At 41.6% G+C, this 13,380-nt stretch overlaps 1 protein-coding gene across 12 annotated transcripts in view; it reads left to right on the forward strand.

The window, feature by feature from the left end:
* PTPRF (protein tyrosine phosphatase receptor type F) overlaps positions 1-13,380 on the forward strand; it is a 478,221-nt gene that overhangs the window by 143,668 nt on the left and 321,173 nt on the right. The gene's annotated exons all lie outside the window — the stretch shown is intronic.

The following is a 13,380-nucleotide window of genomic DNA, read 5'->3' on the forward strand; positions in this document are numbered from 1 at the left end:
ATGTAACCCGAGGTACCACTGTACTTCCAAAGCCTAACACTTAAGAGCTGCTTCCAATACTTCTGTACCCAGTAATTTAGTAAAGGCAAGAAAAAACCTCCAGAGTTCATAGGTAGTTTTCTTACAAACGTCTTTTGTTAAGAATAGGCTTGTATCTGAGTCTGTTTGCGTCTTCTCTACAGCTTTATCCTTTTTAAATGTTTTCTTATCTTTTCCTTTGCAACACATAAGTGCTTTCCGAAAAGCCGTGTGTGATGTCATGACACAGCCACTGTTGCCACAGTAAATGTTAATGAGTTCCTCTCCCATCTATTGGATTGGATTGCTTGAAGAGAGTGGGCATCATTTAAAAATACCATGGCTGTGTGTGTTTTCTGAGCTGGTAGCTTAGCCTCTTACCACATCTAAAATAGTTGAATCAAAGCATTTTTAACCCATATAACATGTATCATCTGCACTGGCATCCAGAAATCCTTTGGGTTCCTCAAATGACTTATGTTAGGTACCTTTCATTAGAATGTGTGGATGGTGCTAATGCAAATTTGTACTGCAGTGGAAAAGTTGAAAGTTACTTGCATAAATTTATATTTATAACTTGCAATCAGAAAGATGCTGTCTCATTGCAGACTTTTTGTTTGGTGTTACTCCTGTTAGATCTACACTTACTACATTTGCTTCAGTACTAGAACCTTCTGTAGCTTGTTCTGGTGCATAACCCGCAATGGACAGTGCAGTAAATACAAGACATATATAAATGGAGCTCCATAAATCTTTCAGTCCAACATATCAGTTGCAAGAAGGAGCATCTTGCTGAAGGAATGGCTTGTAATGGATGCAGTGAAACACAATACATTATGTGCAGTGGTTAAATATTAATATGCATAGGCAGTGTTTAAAGCTCAAGAATGAATCTTACTGAGGATGAAATTTCAAAGCACTTCGAAGGTTTCATAATGAGGCTTCTGGATGTAGTAATCTCTGCTTTACCAAAGGCAGTTACTCTTTTGTGAACTATATCAACAATTAAATTAAATTTTGTTTCTCAAAAAAGCTTTTGCTGACACACAATACTGAAGAGTTTAGAGTAGGGGTCTTTCCAGGTCCTTTTTAATTACCTAAAAATGTAACTGGTATTTGACAGGGGAATGGATTGGCCATTCTGAAAGAGCAATTATGTGTCTCAGTTGTCTGTCCTCTTTTTTTAATCATAAGGATGCCCTTTTTTCAACCAGTTCCATTACACTAATGAGGGCATCTCAGTGAGAGGTGTGAGGTGTGGTTAATATTAAGACCATCTTTTCTTATAGCTACAACCATCTGTAGGAATTAGTTTCCGCAGCTAGTGTTTGGAGGCTGACTTCCTGTTCAGTGGAACACAGTGCTTTGGAATAGGAGAATTCATGCAGATAGTGGCTAAGGAGATTTAAGATTGTCTTTGCAGTCTTGAGTTCATTGTACTCCATAGCATTCCCTTCCCATATAATGCACGTAAAATCTTAAAATTAGTAGTGTGAAATTTAAATCCCACCCCCAGTTCTGTTTTGCTTTTTACATTGAATAGGCATGCAGTTGAGCTTCCTCTATATTAAAAAATACTGATTCATTCCCCCGAAATGGTTCCAATTTTATTTCCGTTTTTGTAGCTTATTTGTTTTTGTCAATGTGTGTTGTCCATTGATACTATATCAGTCCAGTTTTTTAATTGATAAAGTGCACCAGAAACTGATTTTGATGACTTAATCTATAGATGTTATGACAAGGATTCCATTACCTTTTGTTGGATAGCAGTGTGACTGATTGGCTGTAGATGTTCCTGACATAGCCTGTCAGAAGGGGTTATTTTATCTGAAACCAGTATGGTTACAGATGTGAGCGGTCCTGGGAAACATCATTCACTTCTACTAGTCACATCCATCACTTCCTAATTATTGCAGTTTTCAGGCAAGAAACAAGTTCTCCTTACTGTCCCTTAAGGGACTTGATTGTCGCTGATGTAACCAGTCTCTGCTCAAGTGACATGGGAACTAATAGGATTAATTTACTAGATTTAGGGCACACCTCTGCTTCAGGCTGAAATACATTGCTTTAACTTGGAGCCATATAGTCTAAGTGTATATATCAGGTGAATGTGCTGACACTAGTGATGCTAAATTGAGCATGGTGCCTGGGCTGAACATCCTAGTATTCACACTGGAAACTAGTCATTTTTGTTGAGTAGCTTAATAGAAACATTCTTCGTAGTTTGGAAATGCAATCCTTCTAGCCAATGAAGCACTTCTTTTTTTAATTATAAATACTATGAAAAAAATATTGATTTTAACTAACTTTATTCCCCATGGTTGTATGATAATCTAAAATATTTGACAAGAAATTGTGAAAATGGAAAAACCAACAAAATTTAGAATCGCATTTCAAAATTGTCAGGGAACTGCCATCGGAGCCAGAGGGAGAGGGAGGGCTCCAGAGGGATTCCGGAGAGCGTCCCGGGAGGGAGAGAAGCAGCCCGTCTTCTGGGGAAGGAAATCAACGTAGCACCAGTGGAGAAGGGGGGCAGATGGGGGAATCGGCGAGGTGGCTCCATGACTCCTCGCTGCCCACACCCTCCCTGCGCAGAAGGCTTCCGTGCAGGGAGAGTAGGCGGAGACTAGGCATCAAAGAGCTTCTTTGCTGGAAGAAGTTCAAGAAACGCTCACTGACGGATTCTGCCAGCGATTGAGACAGCCACGGGTGTGTGCCTCTCTGGACAGAAAGGGTTCACTCAGGCAACCCAGCCAGGTGTGGCGCCAATTTACGCACGAGCAACCCCTAGAACCATTACAAAAATGGTATTCAAAATTGCAAAAAATTGAATACAGTAGAAAAAATAGAAGTTTTGGTCAGTTAGAATTTGTAAGGTCTTTGATCACTCTGAATGTCAAAGCTGTGAAAAAGGCACATGTCAGTTTCTAGATTCTTGAGAAGTAGGTCAACAAACATGCCAGTGTAACTGGTGCAGTGAAGCTCGCATTAGTTTTCTGTTATGGTAAGCTAGTCACCCATCCAGGTTTCATTTAAGGGTCGCATGAATTGGAGGCAGATTGTGTTAATTCAGCCACTGCACCTGATCAAGCTTTGGATATTTGTAACACTCCAATTGGTTCTTTCTAGGTCTGCGGTGTTTGTGAGGAAAGGATTCTCATTTTATTTTGTGAGGTTTGTTTATTCATTTAAAAGCATTTGTTAACCCCCCCATATATTTAAATCTCTAAATGATGTACAACATAACACCCATAAAACAGTAGTGTAGAAGCATGTAAGAACAAATAAAAACAGGAATTCATGGAATTGAAACACATAAAAAAAGGATCTAATCTTATGGTTCAGGGAAAGCCTGGAGTGGGAGTGGGGGTGGGGAAAGTCTTTACAAAATGCCTGAAACAATTGATGGTAGCTATTTCACATAGGACAGAAGGAAGGGCATTCAGAAAATGCTCATCATCTGTTCCCTGCCCTATGATGTTTTGTAGGGTGCTGTACCATGAAAACATTTCCCCCATATGTTCTAAGCGATCTTACAGGCAGTTTTCCCAAGTATCCCAGTCCTGAGTTGTCCAGGGCTTTATATGTTAACTGCCAGACCTTGAACACAGCCCAGCAGCTTATCAGCAGCCAATACAGTTCCTTCAGCACAGCCGTAACATGTTCACATCCAGCTGCTCCACTCAGAAAGCTGTCCAAATCATTCTGCACCAGCTTCAGCACCAACCCCAGGGGAAAGCCCCACAGTAGTCCAATCATGAGATTACCGGCACATGAAACATGGTGGCTAAGCTATCAAGATGAGGATGTATGTAAGGTTGTCTATATCCTAGAGGAGGCATACCCAAAGTGGTGCCATTAAATTGTTATTTAGTGTTTCAACATCTCTGACCAGTAGCCATGCTAATTGAAGATTATGAGAGTTGTAGTCCATTAAGATCTGGAGGATACCATGTTGGCTACCCCTGCTCTAGAAGTAGCATTAGCACAGTTTTGAGGAGTGCTAAATCAAGATTAGGGATGTGGGTGGCACTGTGGGCTAAACCACAGAGCCTAGGGCTTGCCATTCGGAAGGTCTGCGGTTTGAATCCCCCGCAACGGGGTGAGCTCCTGTTGTTCGGTCCCAGCTCCTGCCCACCTAGCAGTTCGAAATCACGTCAAGTGCAAATAGAAAAACGGGTATCGCTCCAGCGGGAAGGTAAATGGTGTTTCCGTGCGCTGCTCTGGTTTGCCAGAAGCACGGCCTGGGTACTTTTACCTTTATCTTTAAGTCAAGATTTTACAGTGAATATTTTGCTGCGTCAGGATGAGGATATATGTAATTATGCAGTTGATATATGCTTCTGTGTAAAGCAGAGAATAAAAAAAGAAAAACAAGAAAATCACAAGTTGTGAGGTATTTGCTAGTTATATTCTTGAAGAAAAGGTATACTTATTTACACATTTTAAGTGCTGGGTTTGATTGCACAGTCTTGTAATAGCCACAATTAAATAACCTGATAATGACAACAGCACTGTTTCTGCCAAGGATGGGTGATACTGACTTCCTGAGACAGAAGGCCCCATTTCATTGGCATTCATTTTAAATTCAGGCCCAAGGGTAAAATCTACTATCCATAAATGATTCAGGAGTGGGTGGCTCTTCCCTCTCTGCTAAATACATTGCTGGCTTCCCCCTGGCAGGTGTAAATTGGTCAATTAATGTGATCCTGCTGGGCACAGTCATAGGCATCTCTTATGCAATCTACCAACAATGAGACCCAAATGCTTCTAGTAGTTTTCTCCTTCCATTTTTCTCTGTCCATCTCATAAGCTTAAACAACATTTCATGCAGAATAAGAATAGCAATAATTATTTACCAGTATCTGGAGGGGAATGAATCCTTGATAGTACAGTTTAGATGGTGGGGAGGTGCAAAAGCTGTTACATGCCTCTTTGAAGTATCCACAGCAGCCTGTTACAAAATGCATTAGATTGGCCTGTTCTAAAATTTTTTTTAAAGGAGGGAGTGTTTTTGTTAGAATTGTTTGTAAAAATTACAGGTGAATATTGTGACCAGGATGGCCAAGTGCTGCTTGCACTGGCCCACTTTCCCCCCTCTTACTGGCAGCTAAGCTACAAATGTTGAAAGAAGAAAAATGCAGGAACAGTTGCAAACATTTCCACAGAATCCATAGCAGCTGCCAAGCTCCCCTCACCAGTCGTCACCCACAGACACTTGTCTTGAATTGTAGGTTCACCTTCTGTTCACTGAAGGCTCTCAGTCTAATGAAGTATCACAGTTGCTCTAGGGGCAAGCAATTTTAGACGACTGCCCTGCTCTGCAATTGTTCTGGAGGGTTCCCCAATCCTTCAGAGTAGATTTTTAGAGGTGCAAGTGGCTAAAGGTGAAAGAGGGAATAAAACCTCTCTTCCGAAGTCAATGTCCCCTAACAATTGCACAAGGAAAGCAGCAGTTACAGAGCAGTACGATAACGACTTTATGACAAACTATGCCCCCTCTCCCAGTTTGTCCAGGGAGGGTTGCTGGGATTTGAAAGTACACAGGTATACTTTTAGTTGTGGAAGATATTTCTGGAGGAAAGTCAGGTAATCACACAATGAAACCCTTTTATTGCATTTTTGATAGTCACAGATGTAGAACTGTCAGATTGTCAAGCCATGTCTTGTTCAGACATACAGTTAGGAATATAGGAAGCTGACTTATACTGGCTCAAACCATTGGTCCATCTAGTTCTGTATTTTCTCTCCAGGCAGGAAGTACTGCCCAGCCCTACCTGGGGATGCTGTGGGTTGAAACTGGGACCTTCTGCATGCATAGCACATGCTTCTGTCACTGATTTGCTAAACCGTAGCTTGTTAAATCATAGCTTAGCAGCCAGGAACAACCAACAGGACCCCGCACTCTCTTCTTGTCTCTTCCCTCCCCACACCTTCAGCATTTACTTCCTGGTTTACGTAAACCACAGTTATGCATTACATCCAAAATGGAGAACTTACTTGTAACCAGACTTAAACCACAGTTTCCTGTTCTGATGTAAATGTAAACAGCGGTTTAATTAAGCCAGGAGGTACCTAAATGTGGAGGGAGTATGTGGTTGCCTCATCCCAGCTCCTACACTATGATGTAACAAACCCATGAATTATATGTCCGAATGAGGCCAATATCTTGCTATCTGTGGGTTAACACCTGGCTACCAAGCAGGAAAGTCGCCCTGTTGCAAGCCTAGTATCTGTTGCTTCTTATTAAATGATGTTAGCATGCCTGGTGCGTGCTTCTAAAGTAGTAATTTTTAATTTCATTCTTTCCAATTTAAAATGAGCTTTTTAATAATGTAGAACTTCAGAGATAGAAGCAATGTATTTGCATATGCCAGCATATACCAGCTTTATCAGGTTTGTGTCTTTATACATTCTGTGTTTTAGTATCAAAGCCTGTTTTGTTGTTTTTTATTTAATAGCACCCAAAGGTGCGCTAGGCACATCACAGAAGGTATAAAGAGACACAGTCCCTGCACTAAAAAGCTTGTAATCTAAATTTAGGATTGACGTAATGCATGTGGATAAGTGAAATTGAGTGTGTTGTGTGTGAGAGCGAGAGAAGACAGCAGGAGAATCATTTGCTTGTGCAAAGCAAGGCAACTGCATATGTCAATAAGAAAATAAAAAATGTTGGTGAAAGCTCTTGCAGTTAATTGACTTGTAATAACTTAAAGGAGTAACATCTTGGTTGAGTGTTTGGACAATTAGGAAATGTTCAGACCATGGGCTGGTTTGGAAAGGGCATTTTTTGACACCATCTGTGAGACCAGCTGTCAGGAAAGAGAAAATAAGGCCCACAGCAGTTTGGCAAGACATTGTGTTGCTGGAGGTAAAGGTATCTGAAGTAGTGAGGCTACCCAGGAAAAAGGTTTAAATAAGATCCTCATTCACCTACCTGGTTCATTTTTGAGGATTAAGTCACAAGTGCTGACTCCTAGTTTTCTTTCTTTTTTAAATATAATTTTTATTAACAGGCCAATCAAATTACATTATTTCCAAATCACATTAGTTCCAAATTATACAGCCAGATTTTTAAATTTTTGTTGGGGGTACCCATACTTCAAGCTCCGAACAGGGGTCCAAGCATCACTTATATTGCTGTTTTAATTAAACAGTTCTATCCAGTTCTGTCCAGATAGTCTCTTTATTACTTTCTTCATCTTCTTGTTGTTATCATATATTCCTTTCTTTGCGATTTCTGATCATCTTCACAAGCGGGTTGAAAACAAACATCCTCTGTGTGGGTTTTACACTCTCCAAAAATCATATCACATAGGGACAGACGCCATTTCCACACCTCCGTAAAGAACTTTCCCTCTGTCTGTCTGTTAATTTTCCCAGGCTTGCCAAGCATATCTCAGAGGGCTCTGCCAGGTCTCGATCACATTCCAATCATCATTCACATTCTGATGACCCTGGTCCCCCCCCCCCCCGTCCTTCTTAGGCAAGCCTGTCTTGGCGAGACGCCATTTAAAACTGCGTCATAAAACTTTCCTCCGTTCTCCGATGTTTACCAATCCTCTCTTTGATCAATAATTCACTCCACACAGTTCTTAAATTCCTGCTTGTGATTAATAAAATGCAACGATTCTTCTCTCTGGGGTGGAGGGTTATTAATACTCACATAAGGCAAAAAAAGAAAAGTTTTTTCCTCTACCCCCCCTTTCCGTTTCACTCCAAACATACCAGTCTCTTAATGGTGATTCATCACTTGATTTATTTGTCCCGCCCGTCGCTCCACTCACAGAAATCCATTAATTAGCAGTCTTAACTCCCGATCTTCGCTTGATGTATGTGCTTTAGCTTCTTTCCAGTTATATATTTCCAATTATATATTTCAAGCTAAAGCGAACCAGTGCATTGATTGGAGACAGCGTCAGGTGTTTGTGTTGTATTGTTGTTTTGTTTATGTGGAAAAAAAAAACTTAAAATCTTAATAAATATTATTAAAAGAGAGAGAGAGAGAGAGAGAGAGAGAGAGAGCTTCTTTCGAATCCGGGGTGAATTATGGACACAGCTGGCAAGGCAGTCCCCCCATCTCCTTGGGGGGGCCAGGAAGGCTGCCTACTGTCAGAAATCAGGCCGATCAGAGGTATGTGCCTATCTCTCCAGGCACCGGCTGAATTCTTTTGACCTCCCTCCGGCGACTCCCGGCAGTAAAAACACTCGAGGTCCGTTCCGGCGATTTTTCTCAGGCTGTGAGAAAAACACACCAACTGCTTCTCTTCCTCCCTGCTCCCTGCATATCCCCAGGGAGGGGAATCAGACACAGACAGAAATGTATCTACATTGTCTTTATTCCTGTCTTTCACTTCAGTACAGAGAAAACATGTCTGCTCTGTTCAACAAACAGAGAGAAACTCCAAACTCCACCCATGTACATCCTGTACAGGTCATATGACACACACACTGAGCTAACATCCGGTGCTCAGTACAGAATGGACTGCCCTTTTGTTTCCATGGCAACAGTCACATACTTCCTGTCTGGCTTTGCAGCCACAAGCAGCTGACTGGGCAGCTGGAGCCTTTGCTTGCTGCAGCATTGCTGCTTTAGAATAACATACTCCCCCTAAAGTATCAATGCGTGCAGCGAGCAAAGCGTCATCCAGAGAAGAAAACAAACAGTTGTTATACTTATAACACTCCCCTGTTGTTTCAGTTCCACCCTTGGAACTACCCGCCACTGGTTTTACCAATGTACCTCTCTGGTTGTGTGACTTCCAAGGAATGAGTGCTTCTGCATTACCTTGGTTAGCAACTCTCTGTTGTGCCTTTGTCTCTGACTCAGACACAGCTTCAATTTGACCTTGGTCGTTTACAACAGCAACACATGCAATAGCTAGGTTAGCAAACTCTTGTGAATACCTCTTTGGTGGTACACCCTTCGTTGCTCTTTCAGACCTACGTAAGAGGTGCTGCTCTTCTCTGCTTTCTGGTTCAGCCTCTGAACTCTCTGGAGAACCAGTACTAAGCTTAATCAGTGGTTCATCCTCCTCTTCTGAGGGTCTAGTCATTATGTGAGATTTCCTCTCAATGACTGTGACAACTGAGCTGTCTGAGCTATCGCTGTCATCATCAGTACTACTGAACTCAATAAGATCAAACTCATCATCATCATCAGAATCATCATCATCACCTGTGGGAAATGTGTGAACAATCACTCGCTCCTGTTCAGGAGCACTCTCTAGAAATTTTGTGAGAATCACCTTACCAGATTCAGACAAAATTACTCTGTAGAGACCCTTTTCATAACCCACAAAAATGCCTCTGGCATTCTTTACTCCACCCGGAGCTTCTGTCCTCACATGAGACCCAAAAACTTTGAAATGGGCAACAGAAGGTTTTCTGTGGAACAGTTTCTCAAAAGGAGAACATCCCAAGTCTTTTGAAACCTTTCTCAACCACGTGTAACAAAATGACATTAGCGACTCAGCCCAGTACTCATGTGGCAGATGCGAACTAAGCAATTGCGCTTCCATTCCCTTTTGCAATTCTTTGTTCACCCTAACACAGATACATCTCTTCCAAGCTTCTTCGGAAGCTGCAATTTTGTGTCTTATCCCTTTCTTCTTCAGGAACCTCTGGAAATCCTGTAAGAGAAAAATTGGCTTCTCATCTGTGCAAAGACAATCTATGTCAGCATCATGCATATTTTTAACCTTATCACAAAACTCTTTAAACCTTTCTAAGGCTTCTTTCGGTCTCTCCAAAAGATTAATCCAGACAAAACCTGTGAAAGAATCAACACATATTAGGTAATACTTTGCATTGCCTCTAGATGGTGCTAAAGGACCAATCACATCAGCATACACCCGCTGAAATGCCTTGTCGACCCTCGAGGTGACCTGCTTGGCGTTCTTCTTGGCTACACCTGCAAAAGAAATCATGTTAGAATCACAAGAATTACATTCCATGTAATCACTTTGATCAAAAGTCAACAAATACAGTCCATCTTTCTCTTTGGCAGAAAGATACAACTCTCCATCTTTGCAGATCTCGCAGTGTTGATCATCATAGGACAGTTTTAGTCCCTTCTTGGCAATCTGCGAAACGCTGAGCAGATTGTACTTCAACTCTGGAACCAAATAAACATCGTTTATAGTCAAGTTCAGACTTTTAAGATACACAGTCCCAATTCCGGTGGCTTCCAGCTCTTGACCGTTGGCTTGTTGTACAACGAAGCTTTGCTTCTTAAACGACGAAAACAAATCCCTGCGATGGGTCATGTGAACCGTCGCTCCCGTGTCTAAAATGAAGGAATTCCCCACTTATGGTGTGGCTTTTAGGGACATCAAAGCCTTTGCAGGCTTCGCCTGTGACTTGGCATGACTTCTGCCTGACGCCTCAGACTTCGTGGAGCTTCCCTTGGCTCCTTTGTTCTGACGTGGCTTCCTGCAGTACCGCTGAAGATGCCCAGTCTGTCCACAATTGTGGCATCGGACAACGTTCAAAGCTACAGCGTCTCCTCCAGTAGCTACAGCAGTGGGGGTGTCTGAACTCCGTTCTTCCCTCCCCCTGTCCTTGACTTCCAGGGCGGCAAGTCTGTCATGTTCGTTCAGAACCACGGCAAAGACCCTGTCCGACGTTAGATCTTGCGCTGGGAGAGACCCCAGCTGACTGGCAACCGTTTTGTAAGTCCGATTCAGGCTGTTTATCACCATGAAGCAAAACACTTCCTCCTGCAGACGGAAATTGCGTTCCACCATCTGCTGACGCAGAAATTTCATTTCCGTCAGGTGCGCTTGAACATCTCCATCAGGCGCAAGCCTCAGGTTGGTCAGCTTTTCAAAATACAGCAACGCTGAGGAACCTGCATCTCTCTGATGTGTCCTTCTCAGCGTGTCCCAAACATCTTTCGCGTGTTCTAAGCCTCTTAATTACCTCGTGTGGGTCGGAGAGATGTTATTGTCGGCCATCTTCCAATGCGCCACCTGGTGACTCCCCTGCTGACTCCTAGTTTTCATCACCCTTCACAAGGCAAGGTAGCGGCCTCCTCAATTCAGCTGGTAATCCCTTAATGTATTGCTGGACTACAAGACAGCTGGTCTCTGAGAGGCAAATATTTTTGGAGAAGCAAAGTAGCAGCATGACCTCCTGCTACACCATTTCCAAGATGGCTGATCTCCTCAGTTTCTCTAGACTAACCCTTTCCGTGGTAAGAGTCCACTATTGGGTGTTTCTTTCCGCATATATTGTAATGTTCTGTGCTCCACTATCAGCCTCTGTAATCCTGGCAGCACCTGTCTGTTGATCACAGGAGTTGTTACCTTTTTTCTCTTGCTCTGCTGCATCTTTTGGTAGGTACTGATACTTGTTTGAAGAGAAATCTGATATATCAGAGTTATATTGGTGTTATTTAAACCAGTGGTTTAATATGGTCGGATGTAAAGAAAACAAGTGTTCCTGAATCCTTTCCTCTCCCTCCTCGCTCCCCTGTTATAGAATTTGGCCTAATTAAGTGTGCCTGAATGTATGCAAGTGCTGTTCATTCTTCATAACATGCCCCTTAAAAAAAAAAAGCTCTGTGTTCATGCCATTTTAAAATGAAGAAGAAGAAGAAAAAAGATTTGATTTGGAAGGCTGATTAGCAATCTGCTGTATTCTTCAGCTGAAGTTTGGGGGGCAGTGGTCCAATTCACTGTTTATTTTGAGGAGGGAATTGCAGGTTCTTGTTTTCCTTAGTCGTTAGATAAGCAATTTGACTAAATAGCAGTTTTAATCAGGTTTAATGACGTCTTCTCTGTGTGTAAGGGCCCATAAGATACTTAAGTCTAAAGGTCTGTTGTAATCAGCTAGGTTATTAGATTTGTTTACAGATCATATGCTATGGCTTTCCTTTGATAACAATGTGTAGTTGACCTTTGTTCCTAGTTAAAAGTTAATTAGAGAATAAATACAGTTGCCCCGTTACTGACTGGGGTGTGTTGCACTGCATGAAAGGAAATACTAAGATATTGACTTGCCATATATGTTACAAAATTACAAAACTCTGTTGTTTGAGTGTTCTGAGTTAGCCTGCCATAACTACAACTGGCACTAAATGCACGATATAAAAGCACCCCAATGTTTAAGAATTCCTTGTATAATAAGGAATAGTAAGTGTGGACCCTTCCCCAAATTTTCATCTGAATTGTTTTACATGGTGATAGGAGGTTTAATTGTTCTCTCCTTACCTGCAGTCCTGATTAAAATCCCCTGCTCTCTGTTATTAGCCTTCTCCTTAAGACTAATAATACTAAGTGAGTGGCAATTTTAATCAGGATCACATCTGGGAAAGGAAGGGTTAAACCTCACCTCTTGAATTTCTGGTGAAATCCTGGTGATCCCCCCCCCCCACCTGCTATTTTAAAAATTGTGAAACTCACATTGCAGGTGTGATTTTAATAGGGAATGGCTTGCTTAAAGCCGCCTAGTGAGCTCATGGCAAAGTATATTTCAAACTGGGGACTTCCTGATTTCATAGCTCCGTCATTTAGCTATTGTATCACAGTACATCAGTGTAATTATTCAGGCCCCAAGGTCAGAAAAAGCGGATTAGGAATGGTGTGGAAAATAATGCAATTGACTTTGAATTTCACCAGCTGAATCCAGAGGGAAATAAAGGCAATTCCCAATTTAAACATGTCTGATTGATGCAAGATTGTGCACACGGGCACGGCACCGAACCTGGAAGTGACACTAAAATGTCACTGAAAGGACAGAACGGGGAAGTGGCGGTATGCTTTAGGCAGGACACGTGCAGTGGCCAGAATGTAACCCCTGTACAAAACTAGGATTGTCTGTACAACATCAGGAAAAGCTCTCTCATATCTAGGTTTAGGGAGAAGGGTTCTAGGTAAGACATTGTGTAACTTCTAGGCCGTCTTTACACAGGACCTCTCTTGTGTTACAAATTCAAGAGAATTTGGAACTGTGCGTGGGGCATATTGTGATGGTCCCGAGGCAGTTAAGGTGGTTTTAATAAGCTTATCATTTACAGGTCAGAAGTTTCAAGGCAGTCTTTTTCATTTTTACTGGTCATTTCCCCCTGATGTTTAGCTGGAATTTTCTTTTTGAAATTTCTACTCATTGATTCTAGCCTCTCTTTTTTTCATAACTTTTTACTGGGTTTTATAAACAAGGATCACAGGTACAATAAATGATACAAATAATTACAAATGCTACAAATAAAAAGACTATTTTTTTTACATCACAAAAATAGCATAATAAATTTGCAGTAATATCTATGGTTCATTATTAGTGGTCAAGTTCTTGGTTCATGAAGTGGTTTAAATAATAACAAAAGGGTAACAGCATTGATTTGAATAACTAGATAAACAG

This window comes from Podarcis cretensis, assembly GCF_951804945.1.
Source record: "Podarcis cretensis genome assembly, chromosome: 6".
In the NCBI taxonomy this organism is placed as follows: Eukaryota; Metazoa; Chordata; class Lepidosauria; order Squamata; family Lacertidae; genus Podarcis; species Podarcis cretensis.